The 10,000-nt window shown below is 48.1% G+C and overlaps 1 protein-coding gene across 9 annotated transcripts in view; it reads left to right on the top strand.

Annotated features, from left to right (window-relative positions):
- Positions 1-10,000, top strand: part of LOC126570244 (protein groucho) — a 167,544-nt gene that overhangs the window by 141,170 nt on the left and 16,374 nt on the right. The gene's annotated exons all lie outside the window — the stretch shown is intronic.

Below are 10,000 nucleotides of genomic sequence, written 5' to 3'. Positions count from 1 at the left end.
CACCCGGCGCCTCCATTCGAACTCCAAGCGCAGTGGTGGGGAGGGTCAGGGGCAAGGGTTGTTGAATTGAATTAATTTCGAAAGCATTTTCACCACCAGCGTCGCGTGGGGGTTGCCCCCTCCACGGTGGGGTGAGAAAATATGAAATCGATAGCATTTTCAGTTGGAAAGTGACTGGGTGTTGGTGCGACGCAGGAATGTGTCCGCCTCGGTGGCGCTATCGAATGATAATGATGAAAGAGATGAGTGGGGATGGTACGGGCGATTAAGGGATGAATTGACGCTGAGTAGATGGGGAAGGTGGACCAAACCAGACAAGAGCTGGGTGCGGCTGATAATGATATCGGCGAATTACCCCGCATGCCAACCCCATGCCCTGTGTATCACACATGCACGCCAGTGTGGCCCTGATAATTGGGTTCGATCATTAATAGTTGCATCAGTTAAAACAATTTGATTTATAATTATTCCTCCACTCGATGTTTTCGGTTTTTTTTTGCGGTGCGCTGTGGTTTGGTGCCGATGTCTGGCGTTTAATAATTCCTGACCGTGTTTGATCCCTGGCCTGGTGGTGGTTTCAATTACCGTTAATTTCCGCTACTTTGCATTACTTATAACTCACTCAGTCTCTCTCTCTCTCCCTTCATCAGATTGTTATCCTCTAGAGAAGCGATTGGTTTTGAATTATTCTAGGAATATTGTAAATCAATTTTCACCAAAAATATGAATCAAGAATTATTTTTAAAATGACTCCATGAATGATGCACACAATCATGTTATTGCAGACAAAATCAATCCTGAAACATACCAATGACTGTCATGTCAAAACAGAATAAATCGAAAAAATACGTACGCCCCCAAAAAGGAGAAGAATGTTTGAGATAAAAATATCAAACATTATGCAAAAGATCACACCTCCGCCCTTCGCGAGTGGGAAGTGAGCAGCGAGTCTTTCCGGATAACGAGTTCGATGTTGTTCAATATTAATCATCGAATTTCGGCAAATCCCTGTCCGAAATCGCCCAAATGCGTCTGTCATGCGTATTTCGATTGATTGCCTCCCGTTTTTTCCCTCTCTCTTTTCCTGGGTTTCTGTTTTTGTTTTAATTCGCTCCTGGACATCACCACATCCCGCCCCAAAAGCTGCTGCATCAGAGCAGCATCGAAACAGATAAAAACGAAAAGGATAACCCCGACTCTTGCGCTGATGTTGATGATGATGATGATGGTTTCGGAATATTTCAATTATGCATTAAAAACAATAAATTTCAACAAATAATAATAATGAAACATGGAGTATGGCACCACCCAGCCACCCAGCCCAGTGCTGCACATGCAATGGTGTTAGGGGATGGTTTTTTGTGTTTTTATTTGTGTTCGGTCTTGCTTTTCGCTCTCTTTCTCTCTCTTCTGTCACTGCTTTTCCCAATTTATGGCGGGGGGCACAATATTTGTGTGGATTGGTGGCCGGCCACAGCCACAGCAGCAAATCGATCGCGAATCGAAAAATGAAGAATTTATTTTTATTCCATCGGCGCATCGGCTCGTCGTCTGTTCTGTGTTATGTTTTGTTTTGTCTTTTTTTTTACGACGCGCCTTTCTGCGCTACGCCACCATGTTTTGCATTTCCTGTGCAACTTTCTGTCGTTTTGCGTCGAACTTGCGCGAAATGTTTTGCTCGTTTTTGCTCCCTTTCCGCGTGAATAAATTCGAAACTCCAGCAATGCCGCGTGTGACATGTATGTGTGCGGTAGTGGATTTCGTTTAAAATTTTAACAGATTTTATCATTTTCTTTTTTATTTCCACCACTTTTGAAGGGGTTCCCGGGGGGGGGGGGGGGGGGGGGATGGTTGGCGAGTAGTAAGCCCTCCGCCATAAATCCGACTGGTGCGAGTCTTTGACTTTGTTCGCTCGAATTGTTGCCTCACCGACCGCCTGAAGCCTCCATCGGTGTGATATGAACACGTTAGTTGTTTGATGCACCCCTGTGAATGGCGGTGGAGTGGCTGGGAGGGACCGATGCTATGCAAAAGTGCAATATTTATGTGCCGTCGATCCCCACCAGGGAAGTCGGTGAAGTTGATGGTTTGTGTACTTTCAACAACCATTTTTTGCGCTCTCCGTCGAACTGGTGGTGTAAGGGAATGAAGGGTGTTTTGCTGGAATAATTTGCTCGATCATTTCGATAGTCAATTGGTTCTTTTGTGTGTGTTTTGTTTTCATCTATACAGAGCGTGTACCGCCCTCTTGTTTTTACTCAACAGATTCGATTGGATTTCACTGTTTTTTTTTTCGAGTTCCCCACTATTTGCCATTCCGTAGCACAAAAATGGACACCAAGAGGGGATTTAAATATTCATGTGTATGATGTAGATCCAATGTGGCAGCGCGGTTCGTTCGGGAGTGCGTGGAAGTGCGTTCCTACAAAAACTGATAAATAAAATTATCAATTTGCCACCACCGCACGCCTTTGGATGACCGCGTGGCAGACTATCAATGTGCTGCCTCTTCATTCCAGTAGGAGCAAAAACAAAACACTCACTGGACGTCACGGGGGAAAAATGGAAACAGAAAGAGAACGAAAAAAATAGAAAGTGCCGCAAATAAACAAACAAATGGTGTGTGTGGGGTGGTGCGCTTTGTGCTTTGTTTTTATCTCTCCTTTTTTGTGGGAGAGTGGGACTGCCTGAGCGATTTCACGATTGGATCGGATTCACAGACCAACTGACCGGGTGTGACGGTCAAAAATCAAATCCATCGCTTTCAAAGCAATTCCAGGCCTCAGATGAGAACTGACACCTGCATTTGGCTGATTTGATTTGCTGCTAGTGCTGCTACTGGATGGAAACAACATGCGATTGTTGAGCATTCCTCTCTCTCCAACTCGAACGCACTGACACTGGCCTCCAATTGAGTTCGGATTGAATCGCAAGTTTATCGACTGCGTATTTGATAAGATACACTAGTTGCTAGTGCTTCTGTTTATGCAACAGTAGCCTCTACACTACTGCATCTCTTTTCAGTGTTTCGTGGTTGTATGAGTTTCCAAGTCCCAATTTGCTTCCTAATATCACATGCACTATTAGTATCTCAAAGGAATGCCGCTTTTAAGCACAATTCAATTGGTTCAGTTCGTGTTCGTGGAGGCGGATTGTTTTCAAACATCGATCACCACTAACGGGAGGTTGCGACTGCAGCACAACATGCATCCGTTCTCCTGTTTGGATGTAATGTGAGCAAACATTGGCTAGACCAGTGCAAAGGAATGCATCCCTAAAAACAGGAAAACATTCCCCTAAAACACACATACAGTCCGATTGGTGTGTCAGAAGAGCAAACCAAATTCAAATCCCGGGTTCAAACCATTCAGAAGCAGGAATCAGGAGCAGGGCGAATGAAGGAAATCCTAACACGAAAAAGGACTAACTTTTCTTGTCACACCGTACCCGTTGGCCGCTGCTTCTTCACCTCCTAAAACAGGGCTGGGAGGGGGCATCCAACCCTTTCGCCTTTTTGGCCGGGGAAATGAAATATGTCATTCTCTGCTGTCGCTGCTCTGTGTGTTGCTTGCAGATGGTGGTCGAGGGACGATCGTTTGCCACTAGGAAACGATACGGTGCCATCGACGGTCCCCCCATTTCCCCCCAAAAACCCCCTTGTGTGATAATGTGAGAGAATGTTGAACAACAGTCCGAAGCACACACAGCACAACGATAGAGAGAGAGAGAGTGAGTGAGGACGCTACTGATGCCTACCAGCGACGAGACAAACCGGTGCAACCGGTTATCCGGTTCCGTGCCGGAGGATCTACTCTTGCTCTAGCTCTGGCCACCCCCTTGCATGCTGCCGATGTGCTGGAGCGGAACCGATTCGTCTGCGTTGTGCCGTTTCGGGCCAGGATTAACCACTCGATCCCCGTACGAGTTGAAAGCGAGGCATCGAGTGGGAAAAGAGGAGAAGTGTTTTGATATGTCACCGTTCGGCGCTTCACCAGAAATCGAATGGTCGGTCGGTCGTTCCAATCCAGTCGGCCGTTCAGTTGCTATCAGTTGGCTTATTTGTAAGGTTTTTTTTCTTCTCCTGGACGACCAAGCGGCAGCTCCGTATCACCACCAGCACTACCACAGCATGTTGCATTTGGCATAAGGCGGCAGGCCTCCTGACCAAAGTGCCGTTTGCTCTCTGCGTACGACTGCGTGTCCCGGGTCCAATGAAGGTCCCCCAGTTCCCTTTGTTGCTGGCTTGGCCACACTCACCCACACGGGCTTTACGAGGCTTCTTTTGCTACTCTGCTGGAGGCGTTACGGTGTTTGCATCGCATGCGGAGACCACCGAATACATCACACATATGGGCCAACCAGAGTGTGTATGGATCGTCTAGGACCGGGTAGGACAGAAAGGGGTGCCCGTTTCGAAATTGTATTCCAAACCGAATCGAAGAGCAAACGGATCCATACATATGTGGCATGTTTCTGGCCTACAGCGCGCCATGGTGGCTACAGATGGTCATTTCCTGTGACGACGACGCACAGCGGCTGTGCGGTGTATCTAGCGAGGTCAGCGAGATGACCTCTCTCTCGACCGGACACTGCCCACACTTCATTGTGACGTTCAGTTTTTGGTGGCTCCTCAGTTCCCAGGTTTTTTTTGGTTCATTCTTCCGCGATCGCCGCTACTGCTTTTCGGTTTTTGGGGATAGCGGACAAGAGACCCACGAGCCTACGGAGCCTTCAGAGAGAGAGAGAACCGATGTCGGTTATGCTGTGTGCATTCTCCTTTCCGGTGATAAACCGTTGACCATCCCAGTACCGGGTGCTATCGGAGGTCTTGCAAACTTTGTTCGTTGATCGAGGTGCAGCTCCATCTGCTGCTGCTGCTGCTGCTCCGTGGTTGTTGGCTTCTGACGCTACTGATTGTTCGAAGTGGCCAGCGGGTTTTTTGATGGAGGCGCGCATTCCTGTGCCGTTGTACCAAGCGGTGCATATGCTGTTGTGGGTTATGCGAACACATATGTGCGTATTGCGTGTTCTGTTGGTTATCGCGTTGCCTCCCCTGGCAGCTGACAAAAAAAGATTATTTCCTCGGATGTGGTTCTCGATCCGCGTCCCCCCGGGATCATATATAACTTCCGCCTGTAGAGTCCTTTGAAGTACATAAGCTGACGCTACGCCTGCAGATCATTCTTTGGAGCACTCCGATTCGTCCCGTGGCTGCCAGCGCCTCTTCCTGTTCCTTTACTTTGTAGGACCGAGTGCACTTATCCCGAGTACGTAATTAATCTGGTCCCGGAATTCCATGAGTGCTTTGATGCAATTTACGCCACCCTTGCCGAGGTGTTGATACCGTTCGATTAGCGCTAATTAATCGCCGATAAGCCTGTTGTGTTTGTGCAAATGAGGCCACCGCTTAGTATCGGTTATTAGTGATTAGGCGCGTGGGGGATTAGCAATTTTGTTGTCCCTTTTAGGGGAGGGGTAACTGTAGGTATTTTGACTTCATTACTCAACTCATTACGCAATCTTTGTGTGTTTTTGTGTGTACTCGCGATTTACTTTTCTGCTTTCCATGAATTTTCCGGTGAGAAACTCTCTCTTTGCACGTTCATCATCACCATCATCATCATCCGGATTCTATGTTTGTTTTTGTTCCTCTCCTGGAATTAGCACACCAGGGTTCCCAGGATTTGCTTTCTTTTTCTGATAATTTGATTCCCCTCGGTTCTCCCAGGGTGTTCCAATCCAATCGATCCGACCGGTGGGGTCAAAAGACAAAGGCCACAAACCACCACCGTACCAGCACACCGCGCAAGTGTTTGTGTGCGTGGGTAAACCATCCAAAAACGAGCTTCCATCATAATCATATCTCTCCCCGGTGCCCGGTGCTGCACGAGAAGGAGAACTGCGATACGCATAAAAACGACGAAAGATTATTTCTTCCCACCACCACCCACCAGCCAGTTCGCTTTTGGTGTTTGTTTTCCTACGATGCCCGGAACGCTCGACTCCCTTTTCACACGGAACACTCCGGCTCGAGGTCCGGTTCGTTGGTTCATTTCCTGCTAGCGCGCACCACGGCAGATGAAGAAGATGTACAGATTGGGTGAAAGAGGGACTCCTCCTCCACCAACACCACCACCACCACCACCACCACTAGGACCATCCGTGACAGGAGCATCTTCATGATGAATTACGAATTCCACTGGCGGCAGCAGCAGGAGCAGCACCAACCTCGAGCGTGCCTCGCGGAAACAAAAAGTTCCTCTCCATTCATGGCCGCTGCTGGTGGTGCAAGGGGACAAAGAGGGACCACGGGGCCTATCATATCCTCATTGGTTTTGCCATTCATCACACCCTCTCCACGCCATTACCGAAGGATCCTTTTTGTGGGTGAGTACGCGTTGGTATGCGTAGCCATCGCCTACTCATCAACTTCAATCATTTGTCGTTCGTTCTTTTCTACCACCACCAGCCTCCCAGTAGGCGTTTCCGGGAACAACGCCACAGAAGGGATGACCCCGGGATTTGCGATTTACGCGTCGCGCGATTTTCCCGCGGTGCTGACGAAGAGATAGATGGTTTTTTGTGGGCCTCTCACCACCAGCAAACGCCTCCGCTATTTGTAGGCTGCCTCTGCTGCTGCTGCTGCTGCTACTAGGCGACATGCACATTCTTCCTCGTTAGATCGATCGGTGGAGAGAAAGAGAGCAAAAGCAAAGAATGGCAAAGGATCCCTCGGCGTAGCGTGCATCGCGTACTCTGGCTAGCCAAGCTCATCATTCATCATAACACGGACGATGTTTCGACCGGGAGGTGGGGGGCCAACTGCGTCTGGTGCTTTCATCACACACATACCATCACCCAGCCCCGGCCTCCATTGTGTTTCATTCGGTTTTCATTCTCATCCTCATCGCGCTTCAACGCTTCCAAACGAACGCGAAAGTCACAAAGCGCCTTATTCAATCAAAGCAAATCCTCCCTTAGTGGGGTAGTAGATTGTGAGGAAGGGGAAGAGCAAGGGGAAGGGAGGATGGAAAAAGATGGCGATCCCCACGATAAACAACCAACCATCCCTTCGGCATCAGCGGCATTCGGTTCGGTTTGGGGCCTGTTTCCGTTTTCATTAGAATCCGATACTATCTGGTTTCATCATCTGCAGCGAGAGCGCTCTCGCCCTCTTTCGCCCACTCGCGTCACGCAATCCGTCATTGCCGACTCCAACATTTCGCTTTTCTTTTCCCTTCCCCCCGCTACCTACGTTGGTTGGTTGCGAGGGAGGAAATGATGCTGATTAAGAGGATGACAAGGATATAAAAACCGAGGATCCATCTCGCTAGCTCTCGTGCTCTGTTTCTTTTTTTCTCTCTCTCTTTCTGTACGGATTTTTTCCGGTGGTTAGTGGAGAGGAAGAGGGCAAGTAGACTGACAAGCGAGCCCCGAAAATCCCACCAAAAACCTCCCGGATGAACCACGCCCGGAAACGGATTATTCATCGGAAAAGTGGCAAGCTGTTATTGACCTTTTTTTTTGCCTTCGCCGCCATTACCACCCCCCGCGGGGGAGGGAGGTTGGAGTGAGGAAACTCAACAATTTGGGACTTGCTTTTGCTGAAAGTGAAGGAACACTTCGTTTTTTTCCCTTGCTTCAGAGCTTCAGAGAGGGAGAAAGTTAGTAAATTATACTTCACTTAATGAGGGATTATTGGTACAAAATTGCCGATCATCATGTCTGGGTGTCGTCGATGTTTGGTAATCCGATTAAAACGTTCCATTGGGCAACAAAGTCACCGTTTGGTATTGATTTGATCGTGGCGTTGGAGATGTTTCAGAATTATTTATATTTAACGAAGAATTTAACGACAATCTTTAAAAGTTTTTTAAAACAAATTTGTTGTAAGCTATCATTTTATATCAAAAAATGGATTATAGTGTATGCTTCTATCTATTGCATCAATGTTCGATGCATCCAACAATGTAACTATCAACCTGGCAGAGCTGCCATTCCAATTCTCTACCCCACGGGGTATCCACAACACAAACTGGGAGCCATGAAATGGAAGACACCCGGAATGCAGTGGAATGCGCTCGCTGCGAGCCACTCAAAAGGTGTCGCCAAAGACGGCAGATGATGATTATTTTTCGTTTTATTTTTTTTTCAATAAGGAGGGGTTCCCCTCCTCACCACTCAATTTCTCCCGGGCCATTCTCGTGGTGAGCGTGGAAAGTATTTTCGAATTCTGTTTGAACTTTGTCACAACCTCGATGCGTTTTCGGTGAAAACCGGCTAGTACCGATGAGGAGAGGAGGGAATTGGTTGTTGTTGTTCCGCTATATTCTGTCAACCACCACCCGCTCAGCCCACCCCACGATATCGGAAACGAACCCCAAAGCCAAATCGATTTTCGGTCGCTAAAGAAGAAGGAATGGAACTATAAAGCGAAGATTTTCCCTGTTTCCTTCATTCTTCGAGCACCTTCCAAGTATTACCAAGCCCTCTCCCCTTTTCCCTTTTCTGTGGCGAGGGTGGATTCGCAAAAAGATTGAAAACAAGTTTCGGTTTTTGCTTTCCGGAGCCCCTTCCATCATAAAAACCGTCCGTTCCTTCTCGCTCCGCTTGCTAGCGTCGCGTTCACGTTGTTGGTTTGTTACCACTTTTAAATTCTCGTTTTGGTTTGTTGGCCGCCTGAAGGGGAAGGGATGTGAGTGCAACCTGGAGGGATGGAATCGAAAACGAATCCCTTATTCACTTGTCAAACCGTTACGCGAGCGAACGAGAATGGCTTAAGCCCAGCCCACGGAAAACATCATCACAACGAACACACCGAATGCTGGCTTTTGGCGTTGCTGTGTGACACCGACCACCCATCCCGCCGGCCGCCGCCGCCAACCCGAACAGCGTGTTTTTTTCTTCATCGTAAAGGGGGCGAGAGGGCGAGTGGCGACGTGTCACGGTTCGTTTGATTTGTGTCCCCAATTCGTCCCCTTGCTCGCCCCTTCGATACATTCGAAATTGCTTCGGATCGGAATCCTCCACGAAGGAACGGTGGAATGAGTTTCGATTTTCCCTTCCTTTTGTTGTTGTTGGGGTTGTTGTGTGGGTATTTGTACTCGAAAAAGTTGTCGAGAGGGTGCACACAACCTCAACCCCCACAGAGTAGAAAGAGGGAAGGATTTTATTTTATGTGTCTCTTTTTGGGGAGAGCTTGGCCACTCCAAACCCTCGCGGTGGTGGCGTAATAGCGGCGTTGGTTTACGATCGGTGTAATATGGCGACGGAAAGATGACAATATTGGCAATCATGGTTAGTCCGATCCGCGACGCTCCATACATCTCCATTAACACCTTTTTCCGGGCGTGAAGCAGCTTCAGTAAAAAGAAATAGCGAGACAAACAGGCGACCGACCACTCCAGGAACCCTTTTGCGAAACGATTTCTTTATCTCTTCCTTTGTGCGATGTTGGCCGGTTAACGGACGGAGTTCCGTTCGGTTCCTCTCTCTCTCTCTTTCTATTTCTGTGCTGAGCACGCAGCGAAAGTTAAAGTGAAAAGCGTGAAAGATTATGAACCTTCTCTTTCCTCGTTTTCTCATTTTTCTTGTTTTTTTTCGCTATCCACCGTGGGTTAATATTATTTGCACAAGGGTTGAATCCCCGAAACGATGATTTATCTGCCTGAGCCACCCTTTCGGCTCCATAAAAGGGGATATTATAATCCCAACGTTTCAGTTTGAAAATTTTCTCCAAGAGGAAACCCGGGGGGCTGTATGTAAGGTTTTTCCTATCGCATCCCATCATCTTTCGGTTGGATTTGTCAAAAAATCCCTTGGAAAAACGGCGAACGAAAGATAGCCCAACATCAACAACAACAAAAAAAGGAGCGCCTTTGAAGCGACCAGAACGAACTCTGCTCGTCGTTGATCCTTTCTCGGACCACCCGGTTTACCCGGGTGAGGGAGGCCAGACACGGCCCGGAGTTGTTTGAATCCTGGACAGCCCCCTCCTGGG

This window comes from Anopheles aquasalis, chromosome 2 (assembly GCF_943734665.1).
Source record: "Anopheles aquasalis chromosome 2, idAnoAquaMG_Q_19, whole genome shotgun sequence".
Taxonomy (NCBI): Eukaryota; Metazoa; Arthropoda; class Insecta; order Diptera; family Culicidae; genus Anopheles; species Anopheles aquasalis.
Note: the sequence above shows the minus strand (reverse complement) of the source record. Positions and strands in the feature narration are given on the sequence as shown.